The sequence below is a fragment of the Ambystoma mexicanum genome, chromosome 5p, assembly GCF_040938575.1.
Source record: "Ambystoma mexicanum isolate Mex_15411 chromosome 5p, UKY_AmexF1_1, whole genome shotgun sequence".
NCBI lineage: Eukaryota > Metazoa > Chordata > Amphibia > Caudata > Ambystomatidae > Ambystoma > Ambystoma mexicanum.
In genome coordinates this window covers 1,361,577,592-1,361,604,362 of record NC_090930.1, presented here as the reverse complement: position 1 = coordinate 1,361,604,362, position 26,771 = coordinate 1,361,577,592, and the positions used below count along the sequence as shown (strand labels likewise).

Here is a 26,771-nt window from a genome sequence, read left to right as displayed (position 1 = left end):
AAGCTCATATATACATCAGTAACGGACGGAGTGGAGCACTGAGTGGTCACAGTTGCTGCAGTGGACTTTGTAGTATTTTTACAGTGTTTATCCCTGGAGGCAGCTCCTGTTGCTGTGAGACAGAGTTAAGCTCATATATACACCACTAATTTGTGTAGCGCTGCACGCTGTGGAGCACTGAGTGGTTGGCAGTGGTCGGCGAGGGATTGGCGGGGAGGCATTACCCTTTATTCCTTGCAGGCGAGTCCACTAGGTAACTGTTCTATTAACTATCTACAAGACATTTGTTTAACCTGTCTGCCTGCCTGCTCGTTGGATCTGTGCGTGCGTACGTGTGTGCGTGCAATGCTGTCGTTCGTTGCTTGATCTGAGTTTGAATATACGATGTGCCACTGGTTGCAGCTGGCCTTCTTTTGAAAATAACAGACCCAATGTATGTGATTGCCAGACCATAGGTCCTAAAAGACCTCAGTAGGGACATAAAGGGACCTGTGGGCACTCCTTTGGACCGGTGTGTCATGATCCATAGAATGCGTCCCTTTTGGACTTCCTGGTCCCTGACACAATTGGGCTTGCACTCCTTAGTACTTCCAACATGGCCGTCTAACGTGGAACGCTCTCCACCAGCCTCCACGTCAGACGTAGCACATTCAATAAAGAGACCACGCCCCCACGGCCCCACGCGTCTCAACGCTACCGCTTGTAGTGGCTAGACGTGTGCTCCGTAGTTCGCTGTAACTAATCTCTTGGTTCCTGAACCCTCGATTCCCCTTCTACCTTTCGTTCCTCCTTATTCTGCCTTGATTCCGGATCCGGTGTCCCGCCTCCGAGTACACCTCCCTCATTTCCTGGACTTCCCGGAGATTCCAAGTACCCCTGGACGTTGAACGCTGAACGCACCCTGGAACCAGAAGACGCTCGCTCAGGGTTGTACAAAACCCGATCCGTACGCAAGAAGACTGCTTCCAAGAATTCCAGCAAACATCAAAGTCAGGTGAGAAAGGGGGAATTCTGTGACACGGTGTGGACTCTGATAATGAAAAAGAGCAAGAGGATAATCGCTGGTGGCTAATTGAGATTCTCCCTCCCCCGAATTGAAGTCCACATTTTTTTTCCCTTTTCTTCACACTTCGGAGATTGCTGGAGGGGGCTCTACAGGAACGTAAGGCTGAGACTGTCGGAGGGTTTTCGTCCCTTGACCTGTCGTGCAATGTCCCTTTTTGCTCCTTGGAGACTGTGGGAAGTCTCTCCTTTCATCGGTCACCCTAAACTTTATACCTCCTCACCTTGGACAGTTACAGTTCCCTTTATCCCTTTTATTGTCTTTTATTCTTTTTTCTTTGCTCCCCTTATATGGCTATGTATTTTTCTTAAATCCATTTGCTAAAATCCGCTTGGAATTTTCTTGGAACCAGTGCATCAGCTTTTAAGAAATGTTGCTTTTAACTGTGTACATTTTAGACTTATTTGAATGACGCGAAAGGGGTAAGGTGCCAATTGATAATTGCTGACTCCACCATTGAGAAACAAACCATGGAAAAAAACATGCATGCTGTTCTGAAAGTGCCGCAGGCTAATAAGGAAATCTGTATTGGCCACCAAGCGGACTTAATAATGGCGGCTCATATTCAGAATTTACGAGCGAATAACCCGAATTCTGTAGGCCTTGGTTTTTCTGGCCTAGATGGTACGACCTTGGGGCCGGTCTGTGTGGGCTCGTCAGTACTTATGGAGGGGCAAAAGACACCACTGGCTAAAGTACCATCTAAGAAACTAAGGCAATTAACTCTATTTTCACCTATTGCAGGGTAAAATAATTATGACTTTTTTTGGTAAAAAACCTGCAAAAGTACTGAAATAAAATCAATAATCCCAGTAAGGGAGATTTCTAGACTGTAACACTCCATGATGAACAAGGACATTAGGATGCCTAGGGAAACAGAATGTGATTACTTAAGCATTATAGAATTTGCAGACTTAGCAGTGGAAAACAATGAAACTACAGACCTAGATCGAGTGGCACATAGTAGACATGTGATGCATCGATTGGGAGGTCATCTACGGATCTAATTAAATTTATTGATGAATATACAAAAAAACTGCTGTTGAGAGAGAATGATCTCAATTCTGAGGTCAATGAAGGGGATCAAGTGGAGGATTCAGAAGAGGCTGCAGTCCACCATACTCTCAGGAAAACTGATGATAGAATCCGTTTAACGCAGTTCACAGTCTCGGCATTAAACATGGTTCTCAGTTTGTTTGTAAACTTATTTGTTAATATTTGGGCCGAAGTGAGAACACATACTGAACTAATGACAGAGATCTACTATAGACTGGAAGGCTTGAAAAAGTGTTGTGTATCCATATTGAGCCAACAGGTATAGATGGCTGGGGAGGCATTACAGATGGGGGGTCTGCTACAAAACAATCAACCGATTGAGGAGGTTAAGGAGAATGTGGCAATTGAGGTAATGGGATCCACTGTGGGTACCCCTGTAAAGAATGAACAATTGCGGGACCCATTCATTGTCAATATTTATTCCATTGAACCCAACATTATAGATCTGACTTCAGATGACGCCTTAAAGGGAGAAAAGGAATACAACAGAAATGAAAAGGGGTATAAGACGAGGAAATTAAAAAAAAGAAAATATCAAAAAATGTAATACCTCCTCTTGCAAACACTTTTTCAACCTTACTATACCTGAGTCAATGGCTAGAGGTGGTAACTGTGGAACTCCCACACATGGGTCGATGACACCAGTATTGGAAGAAAGTATGATGGCGAATGTCCATGACGTGGGTGATATGGTTACTGTGGAAGGGGAGTGGTTGCAAAATGTACCCAGTAATGAGATTATCCCCTTGAAGAATAATGACATATTGGGTCTTCAAGTGACGAGGGTTGAAATGGGGATTCAAACTGACCCATTAGTGGGCTCTGTAGTGGTTCAAAGAGATGGTATCGATGGTGGCCAGATGACTATCACTGGGAAGCTAAAAATAGGGGGGAATTTCAGCAACCGATCAAAAAAATTTAAGTAAAGTCAGATTCTTTGGGATTCGATCAGGAACTGGCCGCTGGGCTCGCCCCTGTGATTAATTCCCAGGGTGAACCACTCATGTTGAAAAAATTATATTATCCTGATATGTTTCATAATTTGGTGGTTCAGCAGTGGAAATAGACAAACTCCCCTTTTGTCAAGACTTAGGGGCAGTTAGTAGCACTTCTATGCAGTGCCTGGATCTGGATTCTGTTTTAAAGAATTTGTATGAACCCAATCTTGTTCCATTAATGGACAATGTTTATAGAAGGCACACCCAATATAATTAGGATAGGAAAGCACAAGAACTGGGGCATGATCGATCTTGCAGTATTTTGAGGGGTGCCAAAGGAAGTGAAGTTTTGGGACAATATACATACGAAAACAATTGGGGAGGTAAGGGGTCATCTGATGGAAGCAATATTAATCACGGTAATGAATCCTCAAGTTTGAATGTTTCACCAGCCTCTGGCATCCAAACTTACCTGTGTGTTTGAACCGCGGAAATGTATTGACATTTTCTTCTGAGAATTTTTTTCTGAGAACCTGAGTTTATTAACTTCTTATGATTTGAATAGGGTTCAATTTCCAGATCGGGATCAGTGGGTAAATTGTAACATCCACTTAAATTGCCAGTTGGTCTTGAATTTGGTTATTGCTGAATGTGGTAAATTGGAAAAATCGGGTTTCAATGTGAAATTAGTGGAGGCTCAACAGATTCCCGTAAGGTGTAATTACAACTATGGTGGAAGCCTGAAGATAGTTTTTGAAGCAGACAGATCAGCACAGAGGCAATCAAGGCAATATAATAAAGGTCTTAACAGACAGAATGCAGAGTGGGCCCATGTTAAAGCCATCCTGAGGAACTGATCAGCCTTTAGCCGTTTAAGACACTGAAGTGTTCATCCAGGATTATATATGCCTGAAAATCCTTCATGGAATATGAGGGGAAATACCCATTTGCCAACTAACTTGGAATCTATTGCCATGTTGAAGGATAGTAACTGTATTTTTCAGCAGCAAACATGGATGGTTGAAAAATCGTCTGCGGATGGTTATGAGGTTTTTGTTCAACCTGCCAAGACAAGTAAGGCGGAAGATCCGCAGGCGGTCTGTTGATGGCCATATAAACTACCTTGGGCTTTTCAATAAGATTTGTGCCTAACCTCCCTTATTGGGTAATGGCGGTGATGGTAGATTCATTGTGGTTGGACCTGGAAATACTTCTTGTTAATGTTTATTGGCATAAGGAGGTGGCAGACCTAAATTACTTTCTGGAAGTTATTACTCATACAATTTCGGGACTGGCAGGGGTCAGTCCTGAATGGAAGGGGATCTTAATTCTGATAGTTGCTTGTCGAGCATGGATGGCGTACCGTGGGAGATCGCTCCTGAAATGGTTTTGGATAATTTGAAGCAACAATGGGGGAGAAAGTGGTGTCTGTTGCTTGAGTCTTTGGATGTTGTTTGCTTAGATGGGGGAGTAAACGCTCCGTATACACCAATGCCTACCTGGAATAGAAGGGATAGTAAGTCAACTGTAGACTACATCTTTGTTGAAGCTTTTTTGTTCAACCGCAGTGAAGGTCTTGAGATCATACCAAATATATAGAGCGATCAGAGTGCATTGAAAGTGGATTTTGATATTATGATGAATAAGACTGTCAGAGGTGCTTCAAAATATTTCTGAACGGTAGGTCAGAGTAAAGGGATTTGTTGGTCTCCACTGTGAGAAACCTGAAGGTGTCTCACTTATTAGTCCTGGGGGATCTGTCATGCAGGTGGCCAGGACATGGCCATCGCTATTGTGAGGGAGCCTCACCTGATTGGAGGGGTCCTCGGGGAGCGTAAGTGGGACACTGATGGGTGAGATCCCCCTTATACCTTTTTCCCATCCTACCCCGTAGGATACTCAAACACTCTACACCCCTCTTTTTCCGACATGAACACTTTCACCCATTGTGAAAGACGATGGACAAACACTAAAGCCATTTACCTGGCATGTCCCAAAGCCAGGGTCAGGCAATTGACCAGAATCACACACACCTGATGGCCCTTTCCCTTCCCCACAGGGATAAAAGGTGGAGCAAGAGAGCACAATAGGAGCAAGGAAGGAGAGAAGCGACCTTGTCCTTTGCAAGCCAGGCCCGTGAATCCTCCACAGAAGGAAATGTAAGACTCCAAACAGCGTGTGTTGCAGCAGATGTCAACAGTACACAAGGCACTCCTCTGCTGATAACCAAGCCGAGGTCAGACGTTTGTCATCGTGGTACTGACCTTGACTCCAGAGAAAAGAGAAGCCTAGCGGTTAATCACAGTTGGTGAGTCGAGGGGAGAACCAATGAGAAACCAAACTGTGTTTGAACAAAAGTAGCACAACGGCTGATTGAAGAAAGTACAAAGAACTGTTATTTTGATCCGAGAGGGGGAAGCCAGCTTCAGAGGAGTCAGCAACCACGCAGGTGCTTTATTGAGGCGCTTGAAGTGGCAGCCACGCAGGATAGAACCCAGAAATGTAAACCTTAGAGGTATTTTGACCTATTAACTAATAACAAGAGATTTATCATATTTGGCCAACACTGTATCTAAGAAGAAGATTATCTGATTTAACTTTATATCAAAGGATATACAACAAAGGATTGAAATCTTTTTTCCTAACGGGGGAACTGTAGAGTTATATGACGATATGGATCCGAACTTGGTTTGGTGATTAGAGAGAACTGTGGAGAATCTCTAGTCATTAAAGAAAAGTACTTGACAGATATTGCTATCAGGGAAGCCATTTGATAGGACCAGTTGCCCTGAGGACGAACACTGGTCGAAACACGTGTCGGCTGTGTTAGATTTTACTATTAAAAATCTACAGTGCATACTGGAAAAAGTTGTTCTGAAGACACATCATTTAGAAAAGCCTTATAATGGACTAATCTACATGGTCATAGCGCCGTCTGTCAGCATATAATCATTCATTATCTTGTATACTTTTGGGTGGACTAGGGGCACCTCCTTATGCTGTTACTCCTGCAAGTGACCAATAGATAAATATAAGGGAAACATTTTTGGGGAGACCAGCGCATCTTTCCTAGGTTACACCCCACACTTAACTCATTTGCTTTATTGAGAGACTTTGGCTGAATACCCTACAGTTGAAACTGCTGGTACCAGAAGGCTTTGGGAATGGCGCAAGAGACTTGGGTCGAAGATGTCATACGGGCGTCTAGCAAACTCCTCTATACAGTCAAAAGTCTTTCACCGCCAAGTGAAAGTGAAGCTAAGGGAAGTGAACCCTGCATTTCTCTAATTGCAAATGTTGGCAAGAGTGAACCCGGCAGAGGGATGTCCATAGTGAACTGTTTAACAAGACAAAGGTCCCGACATTGAAAATATCTTTCTGGGGATCTGAGCCCAGAAGAGGGGAATCCAGAGGTAAAACGGCATAACCCTATGTGCAAGCAGAAAGGAACTTTTGTTGATAATTTTTGGAACACATCAGATCCTCGAGGCAAGAGACTTAACCACTGAAGGCCCTGATAGTTGAAAGCAGAACTGTTAGCTCGTGCTGGGAAAGCTCGAGCGTGTGCTGTGTTCCAGAGTCCTACCTTGTCCCCTGCTCAAAACGTGGGGAAGGGAAACCATGACTACCGCATCCTGACTTATTATTTGTGAACAATTCTTACTTTCCTTTGAAGCCTATCCCACACTCATTTTTTGTATTTAGCTTAAGGATTGTCAATAGTTTTTTTTTTAGTATAGGCCCTTTTATTTGACAAGACACCACTAGGACTGCCATATTATTATTTGATGGTCATAGCTTGCTCCCATCTTAGATTTCGGCTTATATTAGGCGTTTTTCCAACCCGCATATACAGTTTAATAAAAACCCTTGAACTGTGATGACATGTGTCTGTTTCTAGTGTTGCCACCATGAGTTCCTTACACCACATAACATTAAGATATTAAAGATGGAATTGGAGTCCTTAATGAACTCCAATACAATAGAATGGAAACACTATATATTCTATTCACATCGGTTTGACTGATTCCTGGGTAGCCTGATAGAAATGGCTTATTTAAATTCTGGGGTGAGGATTGGTATCTCATCTAGAAGACATCGACACATATTTCACCAACAGCATGCCAGTGAAAAAAGGCGCTTATGCAGCCTAGAGTATGGTCGATTTGCTGCAGTAATTGGGATCAGGCCGGAGAATTTAGTGGAATAAGACATCTTAAAAAAAGCATAAAAATGTCTGCAAATTTGGAAGAGTTGCGATGTTGCAAAGGAATGCTGAAGCTATGCTTTGCACTTTGATGAAAAGGTATTTAAAGACTTTTTGGTGTTGGTGTTTGATCAATGGTCAATAATTATTGGTGATTGTAAGCCAATTGAATGCAGTTTCAGAGACCCAATGGGTTCAATCTTTCTCTGATCGCTATGGGGTGAACCCGAGGGGTTCTAGTGGAGATGGAAACCATCTGCCCATTTTTGACAGTAAAGACTGGGAACCTACTGTAGAGTATGAGGTGGTTTGAGGTTGATAAAAAATATAAAATCTCCCGAGCAGCAGGGCCTAACGGTTTGACAAACAACACATTCAAGGGTCGCCTGATTATTTGGGCTCATGTCCTAACCATGATTTTTAAAAGTATATCGAAAAGCGAAGATTTACCAATTTCTTGGCAAATAGCACATGTGGTTCCGATATTCAAGAGAGTAGAAGGAAATCAGGCAAGGAACTGTCGTCCAATTACTCTTATAGACATGGACTGAAAAAGATTTGCGTCTACATTGCTGACTCACCTGAATGAGTGGATGACTACAACACCACGCCTTAACAAATTTCTGACTGGGTTTATGCTAGGCTGTTCAACTAATGTTATTGGTCTAGTTATTAGGGCGCTAAAAGAATCATCCTGATGAAAGTGCCCTGGAGTCATTCATGTGGCTTCAATTGACCTCTCGGTAGCCTTAAACCGTGTTAACAGAAGCCGTCTTTGGCTAACGGTGGCAATGTGGGGGCTGCTTGGGGGGGGCTGCTTTGGCTAATCATGGCACTAGCTGGCTGAGCTCTTTCCTCTCTGATCGACCCTCCCAGGTCCAACTGGGTTCCTTCATATCATCTATCTTCCTCACTACCTGTGGTGTTCCCCAGGGGTCTAACCTCTCGCCCTGGCTTTTCAACCAATACCTGGAAACTCTTGTACACTGCATTGCCATTTTCTGCTCAATTTTCCAGTACTACGTTGATAACACTCAACTCATTTTCAGGCTGCCCTTGGCCACCTCCTCTCCCTCTCTCATCTCTGATTGCCTAACTGCCATTCAAGATTGGTGTGCCGCCAATGATCTTTGTCTGAATGCCAGCAAGACGGAGATCCTTCTCATCGGCACACCTTCACCATCCTTTCCCCTCACTCTCTGGCCGGCTTCCCTTAGCCCTCCTCCTACCCCCACCAGCGAGGCTAAGAACCTCAGTGTCATCTTTGACACCACACTTTCCTTCTCTACCCACATCTCTGAGGTCTCTAAAAAGTCAAACTTCCTACTGCACCTCCTCAGAGGTACTCTGCCTTTCCTCTCCTTCCCCCTGAAGCTCATCATCTCCCAAGCTCTAGGTTGGACTATTGTAACAGCCTCTTTCTAAATCTACCTGCCTCTACTCTCTGCCTTCTGCAACTAATCCAGAACAGGACTGCAAGACTTGTCCTTGGCCTCAAGCCCTGGGATTGTATCTCCCCAGCTCTGAAATCTCTCCATTGGCTCCCATTGGATGCAAGGATTAAATTCAAAACCCTCTGCATTGTCCACAAGGCTTTCTGCGGCCTGTGTCCAAAATACCTTCAGCTATCCTTCCGCAAATACCTCCCCTCTCGAGCTCTTCGCTCCTCCACCTCTAACTCTCCCAGGGTCAGTCGTTTTTCAAAGAAATGAGCTCGGGGTAGAGCTCTGTCTTCGGCTGGGGCCTCCCTCTGGAACAGTCTCCCTGCCACTCTAAAACTTGAGGAGAACCATCTCCGGTCTGGAAGCACCTCAAGACCTTCCTCTTTTCTTCTGCCTTCGCTCACGCTCTCCCCTGCTGATCTGTTCTCTCTTGGCACTGTGCACCTGGCCACCCTCTGTGCTCCGGGCCCAGGTACCTGCTCACCCTGCCACCCTCCTGCACTGCCTTTGGGCCACCCCTTGCAATGGGGTCTGTATCTGTACCCATACAGCCCCCCTTTTTCTTCCTGCACTTATCAGACCTACCCATGTCTGCTGCCTTAACCTTAGCACTTGCAAATTGCTGAATGCACTACCACTGTTTGTTGCCTTTATTATTTATGTATTTATTATTATTGATCTGTTTCTCCTTTGCTTCGCCCTTTCCACTTCTTCCCCCTTCCATGCATGTTTCCCCTCCCACTCTTCTATGCACTTGCGCGTTCTCAATATCACTGGGCCTAGTAAGATAGTTGATTTGTTCTCCTCTGTTCCCCTGCCTTGGCTTATCGTGCTCGGAAACACTTGTGTACGAGCACGATAGAAATAAAAAATAATTATCAATATATGATAAGGCATGGATCCATTTTAGATTGAATCTAGATGGGAACTTGTCACGTAGGATCCAAACATGGTTTGGTTTGAGGCAAGGGTGTGCACTTTCCCCCTGCCTTTTCATTATATATGTCTCAGACATTGGGGATTATCTTGCTGACATGGGCATGATCACCCCAAAATTGGGTGAGCTGCACATTCCCTGGTTGTCCTTTGCGGACGTCTTCCTGCTCCTCGATAGCACCAAGGTGGGACTCCAGTGTTTACTGAATACATTTGCAAAATACACAGATGACAATGGATTGATTGTCAACCCAGGGAAGATGCGTATTATAGTGCTGTTGAGGGGCCGAAAAAACAGAACGCTGAGATGGAGCATGCAGGGTGTTTTGGTTACTAACACAGGAAGCATGCTCTATTTGGGTTTCCCTCTCTTGGCTCAGCCATCATGGATTGGAATATGTACTTTCCTGAGACAGAAAGCTACAGCTCTGTCTAACTGGATGAGTAAATTAGAGTCAAATATGGGTGGTTTTCTATCAAATCCTCAGTCTGTTTCTATGAAGGTAAGGTGGCCTCAAAAACTCCTCTATGGGATGGAACTAAACTATGATGAGGTGGTTATTTTTTGGGAAACATTTGAAGCAGGGTTGTGGAGACGGACCCTGAAGCTGGCAAATGCTGTTCCGGCTTCGGCCATTAAAAATCTAATTGGGAATGGCATCTTTGGGGGCACGGGTGCTATAGAGATTATTTTCTCTATTCCGAAGAATGATTGGTCAGTTTCCCAATGCATTGGATGAAGGGATGGGTAAGACACTGGACAACTCTGGTGTAGAATATAACTCAAATAGGTTCCTGGTAAAAATTCAAGAAAGTTGTGGCTTGAAATTGAAAGACCTTTCTTTGGATAGGGAAACCCTGGTTATGAACCCAGACAAAGTAAAAAGGGCACTCTACGAGAAAGACTGATTTAAAACAACTGATAGGTTCCATGCATATCCATAATTGAGTCATCTATGGTGGGAACACAAAAGACGTGGGGTTATTTCCCTTCTTCTACAGTTCCCCAACCAATATTATCCATCTCTTTTGCTAAAGTTACGCTGGAATATCCTACCGATCCGTGAGGTTTTATTACAAAGAAAATTGGTTACCTTGGAAAATGCTATCTGTAGATTTTGTAAAGAGGTTGGAGAGATCAAAACATTGAGGCATCTTATATTGGTTTGCCCTGCGCTGAGCACTCGGAGGTCTGCTTTCATGGCTATGTTTGCAACATGGGGTGGTAATGGGAATGATGAGTACATCTGATCTCGCTGCATTAATATCCAGAATACATCAGAAGGCATTGCGATCTCGTCATTCATTAAGCTGATGGAATTATATAATGAATGTGAAATGCCATAACTTGGGACTAATGATTTAAACGTTTTAGCGTTTTTTCTTTTTCTTTTCTTTAAAAAAAAGGCTGCACTGCTTCCTTTATTTGGATAATGAAATGCATGATGAATTAATTAATAGTTTTAGAGTATTTAAATGTGGCCCTGGTTTTTCAATGGTCTGTATTGATTTTATGTACTTCACGTGAGGCCAATATGAATTGAATATGAATGTAATGGATGTGTAATGTATTAAGTGACTGATTATGAGATATTGGGCCTCATTACGAGTCCGGCGGTAACCGAGGCGATAAAACTGCCTGGTTACCGCCAGACTCGTATGACCATTCCGCCTCTGTGATTCCCAGAATTACCGGGGCATTACAACCCCGGTGACCCGGGAATTCCAGAGGCGGAATGGTGTAAATCCCCATTCCCAAAGAGTCCTGTAGGACTCAATGGGAATGGGGACCATGGAAACACCGGCACCATCTTGTGATAGTGCTGGTGTTTCCACTTCCGCCTGCAGGCGGGTGGTGTTAAACCCGCCAGGTCAGACCTGGCGGGATTGACACCTCCGCCAGCAGGAGTCTTGATCACCCGGTATGGAAACAACGGTGGCGGCGGGTTTACCGCCACCCTTGTTTCCATACCGGGTGAGTTGTGATGAGGCCCATTGTGTTTTAACTCAAATCTGTTGTAAAGGTTTTATGTAAAATGCATACAATTAAATTTTAAAAAAAGATAAGCTGCTAGTCATCCAATGGGTTGTATTACTTCTGAAAAGTAAAGTTCTATGCCCTGGGTTTAGACTTAAATAATTATTCACTGAACATTTACCTTATGCCTCAGCCCCACGGAAGAATGTATACTCGTGCATTGAGGATTGCAATGCTACCATATGTGACAAATCCCTTGATGTCGTCACTTCTCCCCTTCAGGGGGACCCTTCCCATGGGGCCAGGGACGTGAGGCCTGGGGGTTGTAATCAGTGGGAGGACCCCATGGGGGGGGACCCCCTCCTGGGAGAAGGGAAGACTTTCATGGGAGAACGCAGTATGTCAACCACCATGCTGACTTTCATTGTTCAATCATCAACTCGGCCTGGACCCAAGCACCCCCACCTTTTATGTCTCCTCTTTCTTCTGTTAGTTAGAAGAGTGTGATGCTGGAAATGCATTGGAGGGACAGGGCCTCCATGTCCTTGTCCTGTACTCCTTTTATCATGTGTATTCTGTGCTATTTTCTGCACAGGAGTCCCGGGTGGGCACCTGGCAGTGCGGCTCTTCCTCTTTTTGTTTTGGTGAACAGACCCTTGGGATACCCTTATGGCACCCATGGGTGGGGGTACAACCCTGTACCCCTAGTGTATGTTTTTGGGCACCTGTGGGTGACCCACAGAGCAGGTTATGGGCTGGTGACAGCTGCATGCTAAATTGACAGGTGCTCTGAGTATCTGTTCTGACTTGATGGTAGTGTAGATAAATAATACCTCCGTCCCCAAGTACCGCAAAAGTAAGAGTAAAAACACTACTCGAGCAATCTTTGAGGCCACAGGTGTAGAGTGTCGTCAGCCTGGAACCGGGAACGCCGGAAGAACCCCCTGGCCACTGTAAGGCAATGAAGGGTTATGTTTAAACAATGATAATTGACAACAATGGGAAGGACAGCAGTGGCAATGTAACAGCGGCTTACCTAAAGTGGGCAGTTGGGAAGTTGTAGGCGTAGGCAGGTAGTATGCTGACAGCAGCAGAAGGCTGAGGTGTTCTGATGGCACTCTGGGAGACACCTGAGTTAGGTATGGAACAAGAACGTAATCCGTGATCAATCCAAAAACACAATCCGAGGTCAGGAGTCAAAAGACAGAAGTGTAGACAGGGAAATCCAAGTACCAAGTCCAATATCCAAGCCAGTGGTCAAAAGTCCAGATGATCAGAGAGCACAGCAAAATCCAAGTAGGGAAATCCAAAGGCAGTCCAAGCAAACGTTCCAAGATCAAGGTAGTATGTAATAACAAGAGTAATCCAAACGCCAAGCAGTTCTCCGTGAAGAAGCTGTGAAGCAATGTTTCTGCGTTTGCTCGCCCTTTTTCAATACGAGCATGGTCATGTGACGCGGTCACGCGACCGCAGCTACGTGTCACGTGGAATGCAACGCAGACAGGAATTGGTGTTGATGTTGCGGGCGTCTTCCGGGCATGTGACGCGTGGGTTTCCCTACGCCCTTGTTTCGCCGCGGAGCGTGAAAGAGTCGCCATGGCAACCGCCAGCGTGGAAAGGGGCGTAAGGACACTGGTCCACCAGCCGTGAGACCTCTGCGGCTATGCCGTTGCTGCTGTTGCTGCCGTTGGGAGTGCATGTGGGAACTGGGAACAGTAGCAGGTGAGCGATTGGACATGACAGAGGACATGACAGTATCTTCCATTTTGGGCTACACAGGCCCTGCCATTCGAATCAGTTGATTCCTGATAGGAGACAAGATGGCCCATGTTTTCCCAAAGTCCTGGGAAGCCCTGGCTCTGTCCCTTCCCCTGACTGGCTGTTGGGTGGAAGTTCCATATATGGTATTGTGGGGAAGTCCAGGCCAGACCGACTGGAGCCTTCCCAATGACTGTATGTTGTGGGTACGCCCGTGGGGTGGGACCTGGGCGAATGGAATGTGTGACCAATATACATTTCATGTTATGGGTGTCTAGTTTCTGGTGTGTGACATAATGACTGAGACAGCCCTGCCCAAAAGTGGTATGAAGGCAGTGTGGAGTGCTGAATGGCTGGGTGCTTGTTTGAATCCACATTTCGTGTTGTGAGTGTCTGGATTGAGAAGAATAGCCTGAATGCACTGTGAGCCTGATTGGCTACCTGCCTGCCGGAATGCCCTTCTGAATGATTGGTTGACTTGAGTATGACCCAGCAGAGTGAATGAGAGACTGAACAGTATACTCACTGATGGAAATCGTTCAGAAGCTGAAGTCGAAACTTGATGCTTACCTTGAAGCCCAGCTAGAAGAAGAAGCTCTCACTGCTGCATTCCTTCGACGCAATCCAAAAGCTGTCATGTCTCCAAGAACTGATCCAAGAGAGTACCTGGCTAGGAGACCTCTTCCGAGCTACGATGGACCATCGTGCACCAGCTAACCTTCACCAAGGCTCCCTGGAAGTCAGTCCTCGAAAGGCTGCCGACTGGGGACGGGGACTGCCGCGGAATCTGAAGTGAAGCATCTGGACATTGAAGTCCATCGCCGTTGACGACCATCATAGTCAACCAACTGCCTAAGACACTTTGAAATCAAGGACTCCCATGCTCATCGCCATCGACCGCTTTGTCCCGCCGGAGAAAGTCAAGGTCGCAGACGAACCGAGGAGAATCCGCCAGTGGGTTTCCCGCCACCCGAAGACCTCAAAGACGCCAACGAAGATCCGGAAGCAAGCCACGGTCGAGTACCGTTCGCTGATGCCAGACGCCGATGACACAACGCCCTTGCTGGGCTTTCGTTCTGCATTGACTTTAATTTGCGGCAACTAACACTTGTCTTCGAGGTCTACTGCACGCCTCATCTTCGCAGGACGTCCCCGACTGATCATCGACAAGCACCGCGAGGACCGAAGCTGCTGCCTCTACAACATTGTTCACACTTTTCTTCGAGGTATCTCAACGATCCGTGGCTCCTGCCTTAAATGGAGTTCACTCAAGAAGGATCTGTCGATGACCCGTCGTCGAACTCTGCTAACCAGGTACATTGGGGTAGTAGAACATTTGTAGAAGGAAATAAGACTCTGCTAAACAATATGTTGACTGTGCTTGTCAATATATAATATTGCCCAGGTGGGGCGATCCTCATACAGAACGGTGCTTAGTGGTAGGGGCCCAGTATTGTGCCTCTTGTTTAACCAACTTGTTTTCCTCCCAAGTCTATGGTTGATACCTTATGCTATTAATTTGTATGCCATTTGAAACTGTCAGCAGTTGGTGCATTGTAATGGAGTCAAAGAGTAATGGTGGTACCACATAGAAATTGTACATTTATCATTATAGTATTGCCTGAGCACAAAGGGCCTCATTACGACCCAGGCACTAATGGGTTAACGGCGCCGTAAAAGGCTGCGGCGCCGTTAACCTATTAGCGCCTAATTACGAGGTCCCTTTGCGGGACCCGACCTTAACGGCTGGTGTAGACCAGCCATTAAAGTAGGGATCCGCAAAGGGACCTTGGTGCTAATTACAGTGCCGCAATTTGCGGTACTGTACTTAGCGCCTTCCCCATTCCCATTGAGCCCTATGGGGCAAAAATGGGAATGGGGAAGGGCCATGGAGGAAGGGGGAATTACCGCCCCGCCAACCTTGTGGTAATTCCTCCTTTCTACATGGCGGAGTCGTAATGAGGCCCAAAGTGTGTTATTGTAGGTGTATATGACTTGAACCTTAATTCTGGAATTCGAAAGACGGCTTACCATAAAAAACGGACAAAGTGTCAGTCTAGAAATACGGATACCTCTACTTTGAGATCGCAAACGCATTTTGGTGGCCGTGGGCCAACCGTCTCATGCACGACATGACAAAATATAGGTTTTCGAGTTTGCCAATCAACGGCCATTTTGATGTAACACAAATCGCCATTTTGTTTTCTAGCCATTGCTCATTGCTTTCTGTTCCTATTTGCTTCGCAGTATATTTTCCGCTTACACTGCTCGACTGTGAAACATTGTTGTCTGTATGTGAAAAGGACAAGGCCGCAGGGCCGTGAGGATAACAAGAGTTCGCTGAAACACAAACGTAGGCAGCGCCAGGAAGAATGCCCGGCTCCCTCCCGAATGTAGCCTTGAAGCAGAGCTACAGGGCATTTAATCATTTCACAGCTGCCAGCCAGTCTCGTTATATGGTAGAATATGTTAGAATAATACCGCTAAAAGCTTGAATTATGCTTTTCTTATGGCCCCCCTTTTACTGAGCCCGCTAGAACGTGTCGGCTCCCAGGACGCGAATAGCACCTGATAGATAGCAAGTTCCGGAATGCAACTCTTTCCCCCCTGTATGTAGCTCGCTTCCAAGAACAGAAGCGCTGTGTTCTATTCAACAACTAAAAGATGCCTTCGCACTCACAAATTGCAAATTGTTACTAGAATAGATGTTTTAAGGTGTCATAGTGGTCGGAGTTGTCCATCATTACACCAAGTTCAAAGAAACCCAATAAAGGGGGGTGTTCAAAATATCATAGCTGATTGTTTGATAGGCATTTTGTATATATGTAACTGATGTACGTAATTCACTCTCTTGCGTCCCTCGAGGTCTAGAGATGCACGTCGCGGGGCGTGAGACCGAGTTGGCCAACTGAGACTTTTGCTTTGCAATAAACCCTAGCTTTGGGAATACAACCTTGTGTTTGGCATATCTATCGTGTGTGGTGACTCGCCTTGTTTCCATAGACGTCAGGGTCCCCAAGGGGCCCCTTTCAAGATGGCGCCCGAATAGGGACCCTCCCCCACTTGTTCCATCGCATAACGTTGTAATTGAGTAAGGCAGAGAACGGCGAGGGCGGGACGATCGAGCCGGAATCAAGAAGTGTTCGGGGCGCCCTGTAAAAGTGATGAGACTCCTTTGCGATCTGCACACATCTGATCCCTGATCGACGTGCCTGGCTAGAGAACAAGGAGGCGAGGGTCCCGAAATGATGCAGAAGCCAAGAAACGCAGACACGACGTCCTTTGGTGCGTCAGTATACAGACGGCTTGATTTATCAGGTGAGTCATTCCCTGATTCAAAGTATCCTGATATTGGTTGAGAGTTGACTTTGCAAAATCAAACGCCCTAGGTAAGGTTGATTAACCAGGGGGAAGGTTGAAACATGCCTGGGGTATTGTCCACCTTAGCAGGGTTTTTCTGCTGTGGTAGACAATCTTTGGAAGATGGCCAAATTGTACCACCTGGGGGAACGCCGGCGTATGAGATGTATGTGAAGTATGGAGTGGGTGCGATAATATTCTGTGAGACTTGGCATAGGCAAACCAGAAAGCAGCAAGACCATCAGTGGCCGATTAATGGTAGTTTTGAGATAGCGAGGATAGACAACCTGGAAAGGGTGTTGATAAGAAAGAAAGCGCGTCCTGCAGCTTTTGAGACTATTAAAGACTGGAGAAAGGAAACAATGCTCCAATTTAAAAGCAGAGCAAAGCATGTGCGCAGGCATAAATCGAAAGGTGAAGTAGCGGAAGAGAAAGAGGAGGAGGAGTGGACGGAGAGTTTAAGAAGGGCAGGTAGGCGTGACCAGTTGAATACAGATAAGATATTCCCACAACGAGAATTCCACATAGCAGATGAATTGATAGAAAATATATTGACCCATACAAAACAAGGCCCAAGATCAGAAGTAAGACCAGACACGTCAGTAGCTATTGCCCAGACCCCGCCCGTAGCTCAAGCTCCCCCTCCGGTAGCTCAAGCCCTCCCGCAGCCACAGACCACGCGCGTAACACTTCCTATTAGCCAATCAGGCCCACAACAGACACCCCCTGCTCCCATTGTCCCATCCGCACCTCCCGCCTCAGGCACAGACTCGGTACCGTCCGTTCCTCCCGGGGTTGAAGTTGAAACCACGGGGGCAAGAGGCGGGACTGACCAACAGGGGTGCACGAGGGTAACCCGCAGCGCAATCAGCAAAGAAAGGAAGGTGGAATTGCAGCAACAGGCAGAGATGTATATAGACGGGAATGATGGGACGGCAGCAGTGGCTTCGATATATGACTTCCGTAGAAGCAACGAAAGACAGGTAGTGTTGGAATGCATGGGTGAATATTTGGTGGAGAAATGGAAACAGCTAATTGGGAAATTACCACCGCAGTGATTGTTAGATTTGAATGCATTAGCACGCTGTAGGGAGAGGGATGAAGAAGTGAGAGAACATGTATATAGACTTTTTGAGCTTAAAGATGAATTAGATAATGATTATGCCGAAATGTTTGCTACACCTGGGTACAGGAGTAGAGATATCAGGAGAAATAGGAAGGAAACTGTAGAGCCATATATACAACGACGACATTCAATGTCGTCAGTACAAAGGGGCGATAAGTTAAAAGTATGTATACGAGAAGCGTTTAGATGGATGTCAGATCCTAGTATCCCCACAATGGAGATACACGAGATATTTGATGAATATTCCATGCCCATGAAAAGAAAAGCACTACAGTCGATGGCTGAACATTTATTAGACACCCGAAATAATGGCAGTATATAGAAGAGCACTAGAGCGAGGGACAGGAGAAACAGCCCTATCGTTGGATCTGGGAATATTGTTACATCTAAGAGAAGGGGGGGGACGGTAAGTGGGGCATTTCCTATGAGAGAGGTCCCACCTACCTTTGTGCCCAAAGTGGAGGTTCCCGCAGTGGGCAGTGCAGCGGCGCATGTGACACCAGCCCATTACATCGCCCAATATGTGAATGTCCCCTTTTCCAGACAGGAGGTGAACAACATAAAACAGATGATTCCTGATAAAAGAAAGAATCCTGGAGGGTTTTACAGGGAAGTAGAGTCCTGCCTACAATCATCCGTGCTTACCATGGGTTATATAGACCTAATATTCCCGGTGATCTTGCCAGCAGACATATGGAAACAAATAAGGAAGGTAGATGACCCAAAAGCCTTTGGCGCCACATGGGCGGACTTGATAATAGAAGGTAGAAATAAAGCGGTTGGAGGGACACCAGGAGTGAACCTGGCGGCGTTACCAGCACGTATAGTGCAGAAGTTAAAAGCAATTGTCCCAGAGAAAAGAATTCAATGGGACAAATTGACTGCATGTGTACAAGGCAAGGATGAGTTGGCTACAGATTATTTTAATAGATTTGAAGAAGTATTCACAGACTTCAGTGGGCAGGATGTGGGTTCGGAAGCAGGAAAGAGGTTATTTGTTGACAAATATGTGAGGGGGTTAAAACTTGCAATTCAGGATCTAATAATGACATCAGAGAGTGCATGGCAAGCAAAAACGTTGGGCGAAGTATTACATTTGCCCCAATATTATGAGCGCAGATTGACTGCAGGAAAAGAAAAAGAAGAGAGGGATAGGGTAAATCTAAAGACACGAGTATTAATGCAGCAAGTAGTGGGACATAATAGAGGGCGATGGAACGCACAAGGAAGGAGTAATTCGAATATGCATGGGGGAACAGTGGGACCGAATCAGTGTGCATATTGTAAAGAGGAAGGACATTGGCGAGCGCAATGTCCGCATCTACAGAATAGAAATGGGTCTGGTCAGAGGAGACAGCATAGAGGACACCCAGGAGCGAATGGACCAAATAGGAATAGTATGCAGCAGCATCACAATAACGGAGGTAATCAAAACCAAGGCCAAAACCAAAATGCCCCAAACCAGAGTCGGGGACAGCAAAATCAACAATATGGAAATCAGAGTGGGGGAAATAGAGGGAAGAGTCAAAATGTTTTCGATACACAGCCAAACACGTATTACAGTAATAGTAATGATTACACATCGGATGATGTGTTATTTCCCCAATAGGACAGCCCAGGACAGGGGTCGGAACCAGTGTCTATTCCCGTGAATCAGAGAGGACCCTACGTAGAAATGAGAGTCGGGAATGAGGAGCACCGCTTTCTTGGAGATACAGGAGCACGGAAGTGTTGAATAGACCATCACTTGGTTCTGGATATACCACTGTCAGGGCAAAAGAATATTTCCGTAAGGTTCGCAGGTACACCAGTCATAAACCCAGTGTCCAACCCAGTCCCAGTTACCATAGGACCATTTACTGAACATTGTCCTTTCCTTTTAACAGAAAATTGTGGGGAGAATTTGTTGGGATTAAACTTGTTGAAAAAACTAGGTTCTGTTATACATTGCACGGCAGACGGAGTGTTTCTAACGATATGGCCACACGATGCCCCATGTCACAATTCATGTCCGAAGCGTTACCAGGGGAACTAAGTAAAGTACCAACCTGTATATGGGCAATGCATGACAATGATGTAGGATGTTTAAAGATAGAGCCAGTAAAGATTATTTTGAAAGAAGGTGTAACCCTACCGCGAATACCCCAATACAAAATTTTGGTTGAAGGTGAGAAAGGATTGAAGAGGATTGTTACAGATTTGGTGAAATTAGGGGTAATCGAGGAAATTACAGGCAGTACATGCAACAGCCCGATTCTTCCGATTTATATAAAAGGAGATAATGAAGTACCATACTGTTTCATAATTGATCTACGCGCATTGAATAAGGTAGTAGATCCACAATTTCCTCTAGTGCCAGACGTCACTACAATATTGACAATGATACCTGTTTCGGCAGAATATTTTAGTGTAGTAGATTTGAAAAACGCATTCTTCAGTATTCCAGTGGACAAGGACAGCAGATATTTGTTCGCATTCACATTAGGAGGACGATCATTTACATTTACGCAGATTCCGCAAGGTTATACGGAAAGTCCAAGTATTTAGAGCATTAAAAGAGCAGCTAGACATGCTGGAATTACCCGTGGGTTGTGTACTTTTGCAATACATAGACGATCTATTGCCAGCTGCAGACACAGAGGAGATTTGTAAAGAAAGCACTGTATTACTACTGTCACACCTAGCGGCACATGGCCATAAAGCTAGTTTGAAGAAATTTCAGTATAATCGAAAGGAGGTGGCCTATTTGGGCTACCTACTTTCGAAAGGAGGGAGAAGACTAATGCCAGAAGGCATAGAAAGTATTTCTTGTATGCCTATTCCAAAAACACAAAAAGGAGTCAGAGCCATAATAGGCATGGCTTCATATTGCTGACAATGGATTCGTAATTTTGCGTTAATTGTGAAACCATTGGTGAATTTAACTAGAAAGGATGCGGTTATGCCTTTGCAGTGGGATGAGGAATGTCAGAAAGCATTTGATGGATTGTAAACTGCATTATGCTCGGCTCCAGTTTTGCGTACACCGAACTATGAGAACATTTTTAGACTATTTGTGTGTGAAAGTGAAGGATGTGCATTGGCGGTTTTGACACAGGAACAAGGTGGAAGAAATAGGCTGTGCTGCTATTTTTCTGCTGCGCTGGACCCTGTAGTGCGCGCACTACCACGATGTTTGCGATCTGTCGCGGCTGCTGCGTCAGTGAAACAAACGGAAGGGATGGTATTGGGGCACACTTTAATTTTGATGGTGCCACATGCCATAGACGTTCTATTAAATAGGATACAGACGCAACACCTCACCTCTGCTAGATTGACAAGATATGAGATTATCTTGTTTGCGCCCCATATCCAAATTATGAGGTGTAGTGCTTTGAATCCTGCAGAATTAATGCCACCAACCATAAAAGAAATTGGGAAGAATGATTGCTTAATGGTCACTGAGGAAGAAACCAAGGGAAGAGTTGATTTAATTGATATCCCACAGAAAGAGCCAGATGGAGAGTTATTTTGTGACGGCTCATGTTTTAAATTACCAGATGGCACGACAACTGCCGCGTACGCTATCACTACCCTAGAGAGTGTTGTAGAAAGTAAAAGAATTCCCTATAATTCAGCACAAGCCGCGTAAATAATAGCATTGACCAGAGCCTGCGAGATTTCTGAAAATTTGAATGTGAATATATATACTGATAGTCAGTATGCTTTTGGAGTGGTTCATAATTTTGGTCGACTCTGGGCTGAGAGAGGGTTTCTGACATCACATGGCGCCAGAATTCAACATGGCCCTTTGATTGTACGATTGCTGTCTGCACTCACGTTTCCAAAGCACCTAGTGAAATGCAAGGCACATAAAAAAGTAACATGCAAAGTAGGAGAGGGAAACGCATTTGCAGACAGAATTGCGAAACAAACTGCCACTGATTTGAATACCAAAATGATGACGGTTCAGACAGAGGAAGTACCCTGTAGGATAGAAGATGGAGTTGCCACTGTCAAAGAAATGCAGGCCGAGGCTACGGCCGATGAAATACAGGGGTGGGCAGAGGGATCTGCTGAGTTGGATCTGGAGGGTTGTTGGGTGGACAAGGGAACTATAAACTGGATGTTGCCAAATTCGTACGTGACTGCAATGGTCACAATGGCCCACAGCCCTACGCACATCTGTGCGAAGAAAATAATACAGCACCTTTCTACAGTTTGGCAGAATGTAAACATAAAAAAGAATGCAGAAAGGTTGGTGCAGAACTGTATCACGTGTTTGCAACACAATGTAGGTAAGGTAACAGTGACTCCAACAGGCAGTTTTGGCCCGCCCTCCATGCCATTTGAGGTAGAGTTGGGTGGATGCATTACCAATAGCACTATTATGCATGCGTACGTCTGTACAGGCTAAAACTGGGCTCTCCCTGTACGAGATCGTAATGGGGAGGCCGGCAAATGTTTGGTGCGCACCTCAGCCAAAGCGACTAAGTGAGATAGAACATCCTGTGCTTAGTACTTATTGTGGCCTTTTAATGCAGAAATTGCGTTTGATTCATCAGCAGGTGCAGGAGGCATTTCCAGTGAGATACACCGGTCCGGGGCACGCGCTGGAGCCAGGAGACTGGGTGCTGCTAAAGAACTTTGAAAGAAAGTCATCATTAGCACCCATGTGGCACGGGCCTCATCAAGTACTTTTGGCAACGCAGACAGCAATACGGGTGGATGGAAGGAAGTCGTGGATCCATGCCACCCATGCCAAGAAGATTCCAACTGCACTGAAAGACTTGCCTAACACTGATGAGCGGAAAGAGACAGCGGTCCCAGAAACGAAAGAAACTGTTGCCAGTAAGCAGCCACCTAATCTGCCAAAACGAGAAGTGAAACTCGAAACAAAGCCTGAGACGATTGCCAAAGAGGGGGAAGGGCAAAGAGTGCCCCAACGTTGCCCAGCAGAATCGACATCACTGCTGACCGACGCAAAATCTGCCTTGCAAATACCAGCAAAACCAAATCGTGTACCCCTTTGGCGCCCACCAGCACTTGGCAGCACGCCAAAAAACAGATCTGCATCATTGGCGCGGCGCACACCAGCACCTGCAGTAGCGCCACAGGCTGACTTCGAGCCTGAATCTGGAAGTGTACCGGCACTGTTCACGGATCATACGATACCAGGAGCAAGGCGATACAACCTGCGGCCTCGGAAGACAAAGTGATCCGCAGTTCTTTTTGGTGTTTATGTCGACCTCTAGTTCAGCTCATGGACGGAGGAGGAACCAGAGGTGTAGAGGAGAGAAGCGTGAGAATTGTGCAAGTCAGAAAATTCAAGACTCGCGGCTCCTCGGTGCGATCATAAAAAGTACATGTGTCCGGAACCAGAGCGGACAAGCTAGGCGCACATGGTACTATGGCAAGTGAGATAACTGATTAACAGTACATGTGTCCGGAACCAGAGGGGACAAGCTGGGCGCACATGATATTAAGGTGATAAGATAACTGATCAAAGGTCCTCTGAGCAGTATAAGAAAGGACAAGTGATCTCGCCTAAAAAGGAATAATCAAATCCAGGCTAAAAAGGACAGGCAGAACTGAACTGTGACAATTCCATTGAACTTATTAACATCAGAGCAAGCGCGACGAAGAGAGATATCCACAACGAACTGTGATAAGAAAGAAGAAGGACGACGAGAAACATGCCGGGACCGGTTCCAGCCTCCTCCTGCACCACCACTGCTGAGAATGAGTCAATTATAAAGACTATAAGCTTAAGAAAAACGCATGGTAAAACAAATTGTATGCTGGTACTAACGATAATAATGTGCTTTATGAGCGTGGTAGCACCAATATCGACAGCCCTAATATTATGGTGGGTAGAAACAATCCACCCATTAGAAATGTTTTTACCAATAATTAATATATCTACTACTGAAAGCCTGGTTCAGGTGATCACTTATACCCTACACCCAATGGAAGAAAAACACAGGGAAGGTTTGGGAAATAACACTTTATTGTTGATCATGAACATGACACATGCAATCCTGAAGAAAACAAATTGCTGGGTATGTGCCCATTTACCACAGCATGCTGGGAAAGGAATAGGGTGGTATTTGCAGCCATTACCATTAAGTTCTGCATGTAGTGCATCTTTAGGTGCAATGTTCTATGGGAAATGGAATGAGAGTAATACGGGTCAATTAGACAGAACCAACATGAATGAGTTCGAGGAGATAATAATGAAGCCTGTGGGTTGTTCCATTTTCCATAAAGCACAAGTAATAGCCCCAGAGCCCACGAGGAAAAGTACACGAAAGATAACACGACAAAATAGACGAGATAGATTGTCCCCACCAGCAAAAACATCTGTAATGACGTTTCGCCTAAGAACAGAAGGGGACAAAGATGCAATTCCCCCATTTTACACAGTGAATTATAGCCCAAGAACTGTCCCTTTTTGTCTAAAAAAGAAAGGCTCTTTTTCAGTCGGAACGTATGCTGGTTGTATGAATACAGTGGTACTAAATAGGGAAATAGAACCAGTATACGTAAGTGATCCCGTTTATTTTATATATGGAGAGAAAGCATACCCTTGGTTGCCCAGAAACTGGGGAGGTACATGTTACCTAGGGCTACTGTTCCCAGGAGTATTCCTCTTAGAAACAGCAGCCATGGCCAGATTATCCAGAACTAGAGTCAAAAGGACTGACAAAGGTCTTTTAATAGCAACTGATGTAGCAAAATCATTCATTCCATTCTTAGGGCAGATAGTGAACTCCTACAATATAAGGCAACTGTCCAGAATCCTAAAGAATATAATAAACACAACAACAGATATATTATTTAACATGACATTGGAAGAAAGAGGAATCAGGTTAATGATGCTGCAAAATAGAATGGCTCTCGATGTGATCCTGGTTGATCGTGGGGGAATTTTCAAAATAGTGGGATCAGCATGTTGCGTTTATGTCGATGACTATTCCCCACGATCTTTGAAGCAATAAAGAAAATGCACGTCCTAAGCTCTGAACTCCCTACTGGAGAAGGGAACTGGGGAATAGAATCTTGGTTTTGGGGAATACTATGTTCTTGGGGATGGAAGTTGATCCCAATATTAGTAGTGGTGTTTGGAATATTCCTAACCTGCTGTTGTTGTATACATTGTTTACCCATAGTTTGCGCTGAGGTAACTGAGGGATGTACGGAAGGATGTATGCATATGATAACAAAGAAAAAACAACCTCATGATCGAACTGACCCAGACCCAAATGAGATCAGAGCAGTAAAAGAGTTGATGGCAATAGATATTGATGAAGACAATGATGTCCACGATAGCATGCAAGACTCAGACATAAGTACTTCAGATTTATCATCCCTAGAGGAGGTTTCAATAAATAGATGAGACGTTTGGCATACGGCCAAAGGATGGTTTGTCAGTCTAGAAATACGGATACCTCTACTTTGAGACCGCAAACGCATTTTGGTGGCCGTGGGCCAACCGTCTCATGCACGATATGACAAAATATAGGTTTTCGAGTTTGCCAATGAACGGCCATTTTGATGTAACAAGAATCGCCATTTTGTTTTCTAACCATTGCTCATTGCTTTCTGTTCCTATTTGTTTCGCAGTATATTTTACGCTTACACTGCTCGACTGTGAAACATTGTTGTCTGTATGTGAAAAGGACAAGGCTGCAGGGCCGTGAGGATAACAAGAGTTCGCTGAAACACAAATCGAGGTCTAGAGATACACGTCACGGGGCGTGAGACCGAGTTGGCCAACTGAGACTTTTGCTTTGCAATAAACCCTAGCTTTGGGAATACAACCTCGTGTCTGGCATGGCTATCGTGTGTGGTGACTCGCCTTGTTTCTATAGACGTCAGGGTCCCCCAGGGGCCCCATTCAAAAGGACTTGTCTCCGAGCCAGTCCAGAGACAGAGGAACATTGAGCTGGGGAGTAAATCTATGCAGGGAGAATGAGCTGCAGATCCAGATGCCGGGAGACGGAAATTGGCATCTGACAAGACTGGGCGGAGCAAGGGCTCACCTGGAGGCTGGGAAACCCAACATCAGGTGGCAGGAAGGAAGCCATCCCTGTGGTCCAGGCGAGACCCGACGTACAGCAATAAACCAGCGTGGCCGAGCCACCGAATGCCGAGAGCAGATCGTGAAAGCCCAGTTTTGCCAAGGACTGGGACCCTCGGGGACCAAGTTTGAAGGCACGCAGAGGGGGACCAGGAAGGCACTGGAAATCCCTGTGGCTGTAGTCAGGAGGAAGTGAACAACCATCTTCCTTGGGTATGACATTGTTTCATCGACAGTCATTTTATCAGCAGGAGTTTTTATGAAAACACTTTACCAAAAAAAATCATTGAAATCTTTGGGGAGAGGGGACGATAAGGGGTTGGGGGCATTTGTAAAAATGCCTATCGATGATATGACATAGAACCCTTCCTTGTACCAGGGGGACTTAACAGAAAAACAAAACATACTGGTTGAGTGAACACCCCAAGAAAATCAGAAGAGCCATAAGGGTCTGGGACCCGAATATTGAGAGGTTTGAAGAATTATACCTTACAAGACAGTGCCTGGCAGGTTAGTGAACCGGACATTAGTAAGAGACAGTATAATCCTGAAGAGAGGTTCGGATACCCAAAGGTGAAGAGATTTGAAGAATGATACATGCATCATAATGTCTGGCAGGATAGTGACATGCCTTGAGAAAGAGACATTATAAACCTGAGAAAGGGTTCAGGGACCCACATAACCAAAAGAGAAGACCAGAGGAAGAGAGAGATATCCTTTGGCAAAGGTTAGAAGAAGACCAACAGAAACGAGAAACACTCTTTAATCAATGGCAAGAGAAGACCAGGGGAAGAGAGAAATATCATTTGGTAAAAGTTGAGAGAAGACCAGAGGAGGAAAGATAT

General features: G+C 45.3%; 1 protein-coding gene across 1 annotated transcript in view; it reads left to right on the top strand.

The window, feature by feature from the left end:
- DNAH5 (dynein axonemal heavy chain 5) overlaps positions 1–26,771 on the top strand; it is a 4,235,244-nt gene that overhangs the window by 2,524,843 nt on the left and 1,683,630 nt on the right. The gene's annotated exons all lie outside the window — the stretch shown is intronic.